Genomic DNA, 2,639 nt, shown 5'->3' with positions numbered 1-2,639 from the left:
TAGACACTTGGGTGCGGATAGAGACATGCCCAAATTATCCAAGTATCTTTCGGTCGTGTGTAGCAGAGTGCTAGCCTGTGGTACATTAGCCGCAAGTAAGAATAGGTCATCGGCGAAGGCTAGCGAAGAGACACCCGCAGGTTCCCTTATCTCGTAACCGGACTGACGCTCCAGCTGCAGAAGAAGGGGTTCCAAAACTGCGTTGAAGATGAACGGACTCAGGGGATCGCCCTGCTTCACCCCCCGCTGAAGAGAGATAAGATAAGAGAGTCATAGTTACTCCCGCCGTTTACCCGCGCTTGCTTGAATTTCTTCACGTTGACATTCAGAGCACTGGGCAGAAATCACATTGCGTCAACACCCGCTGGGGCCATCGCAATGCTTTGTTTTAATTAGACAGTCGGATTCCCCCGGTCCGTGCCAGTTCTGAGCTGACCGTTGAATGGCGGCCGAAGAGGACATCCGAACGCCCTTGCGGGCGCACTCGGAGCCTCGCAGCAAGACGGTTCCGCGGGAGACCAAGGCACGGGACCGAGCTCGGATTCGAAGTACACCGCCGAAGCGACACACCCTGCACCTCGCCCAGGCCCGGCACGTCAGTCGCGACCCGCTTCCCCGCCAAGCCCGACACGCCCCGATCCTCAGAGCCAATCCTTATCCCGAAGTTACGGATCCAATTTGCCGACTTCCCTTACCTACATTATTCTATCGACTAGAGGCTCTTTACCTTGGAGACCTGCTGCGGATATGGGTACGAACCGGCGCGACGCCTCCACGTGGCCCTCTCCCGGATTTTCAAGGTCCGAGGGGAAGATCCGGACACCGCCGCAACTGCGGTGCTCTTCGCGTTCCAAACCATATCTCCCTGCTAGAGGATTCCATGGAACTCGAACGCTCATGCAGAAAAGAAAACTCTTCCCGGATCTCCCGACGGCGTCTCCGGGTCCTTTTGGGTTGCCCCGACGAACTCTCTTTCGAGGGCCCGAATTATAAACGGTTCCGCTGCCGGGTTCCGGAATAGGAACCGGATTCCCTTTCGCCCATCGGGTGTGTGCACAATTCCGTACGTTTCCGTCAACAATTGCGAATTGCGACCAACGACAAAAATCTACACCACATCAACATCGGCTTTCGCCTAGGGCTTAGGATCGACTGACTCGTGTGCAACGGCTGTTCACACGAAACCCTTCTCCACGTCAGTCCTCCAGGGCCTCGCTGGAGTATTTGCTACTACCACCAAGATCTGCACCGACGGCGGCTCCAGACGGCCTCACGGCCAGTCCTTCTGCGCTCACCGCCGCGACCCTCCTACTCGTCAGGGCTTCATGGCCGGTTAATTTAATAACCTGACCGCACATGCCTCTGACGGCCGAGTATAAGCACGACGCTTCAGCGCCATCCATTTTCAGGGCTAGTAACTTCGGCAGGTGAGTTGTTACACACTCCTTGGCGGATTCCGACTTCCATGGCGACCGTCCTGATGTCTTAAGTTACCAACGCCTTTCATGGTATCCCATAAGCGTCGATTTAGGCGCTTTAACTCGGCGTTTGGTTCATCCCACAGCGCCAGTTCTGCTTACCAAAAATGGCCCACTTGGCACTCTGATTCGAGTCTCGCGGCTTCAATAGTTCGAGCAAGCCGGAGATCTCACCCATTTAAAGTTTGAGAATAGGTTGAGGCCGTTTCGACCCCAATGCCTCTAATCATTCGCTTTACCGGATGAAACTCGTATGCTATGAGCGCCAGCTATCCTGAGGGAAACTTCGGAGGGAACCAGCTACTAGATGGTTCGATTAGTCTTTCGCCCCTATACCCAGTTCCGACGATCGATTTGCACGTCAGAATCGCTACGGACCTCCATCAGGGTTTCCCCTGACTTCGTCCTGACCAGGCATAGTTCACCATCTTTCGGGTCCCAGCGTGTACGCTCTTGGTGCGCCTCTTCTCGCAATGAGAACGAGACGCCCCGGGAGTGCGGGGCGGCAGCCGTAACGACCGCCCATCCTCCCTTGGTCCGCGCAAGGCGGACCTTCACTTTCATTGCGCCTTTAGGTTTAGTTAAATCCCAATGACTCGCGCACATGCTAGACTCCTTGGTCCGTGTTTCAAGACGGGTCCTGAAAGTACCCAAAGCTATAGCGTCGCAGATCGGCGTTTCAACGAGGTCTGTCCGAGAACACCTCAGCGAACAGCCACCCGGGGACGGGACCGGCACCAGGTGCCCCGCGCCATCTGTATACCGTCGAGCGAGCCGATCGGGAAACACCACGGGTTCATTCGGCGAACGGCGAACCGTCCGAACGAGCTCCACCGCGGGCCTTAGACCGGCACTCAACGGATCGCGACGTCCTACAGGGGGAGAAAACACAGAAAACCGCATATTTCGATGCAAAACAACGATTTCTCGTTGATTTTCGTTGTTTTCTGGCTTGAATTCGCAAAGAAGAGCACGAAATCTACAAAATCATGACTTTTTACCAAGATTCAACGGCTGAATTGCAAGAAAACAGCAGAATTCTGCACGAAATCGTCAAAATTCTTAGAGAAAACCGCATATTTCGATGCAAAACGACGATTTCTCGCCGATTTTCGTTGTTTTCTGGCTTGAATTTGCAAATAAGAGCACGAAATCAACAAA

At 54.3% G+C, this 2,639-nt stretch overlaps 2 pseudogenes; both read right to left on the bottom strand.

Moving 5' to 3' along the window:
* LOC148166699 (large subunit ribosomal RNA) overlaps window positions 1-710 on the bottom strand; it is a 4,200-nt pseudogene extending 3,490 nt beyond the window's left edge.
* Window positions 711-2,099, bottom strand: LOC148166698 (large subunit ribosomal RNA; annotated as a pseudogene).
* Window positions 2,100-2,639: the final 540 nt, after the last annotated feature.

Source organism: Gnatocerus cornutus, unplaced genomic scaffold (assembly GCF_029298725.1).
Source record: "Gnatocerus cornutus isolate USDA-ARS CGAHR unplaced genomic scaffold, icGnaCorn1.1 Chromosome81, whole genome shotgun sequence".
Taxonomy (NCBI): domain Eukaryota; kingdom Metazoa; phylum Arthropoda; class Insecta; order Coleoptera; family Tenebrionidae; genus Gnatocerus; species Gnatocerus cornutus.
The sequence above is the reverse complement of the archived record's forward strand: the minus strand, read 5'-3'. Positions and strand labels throughout refer to the sequence as shown.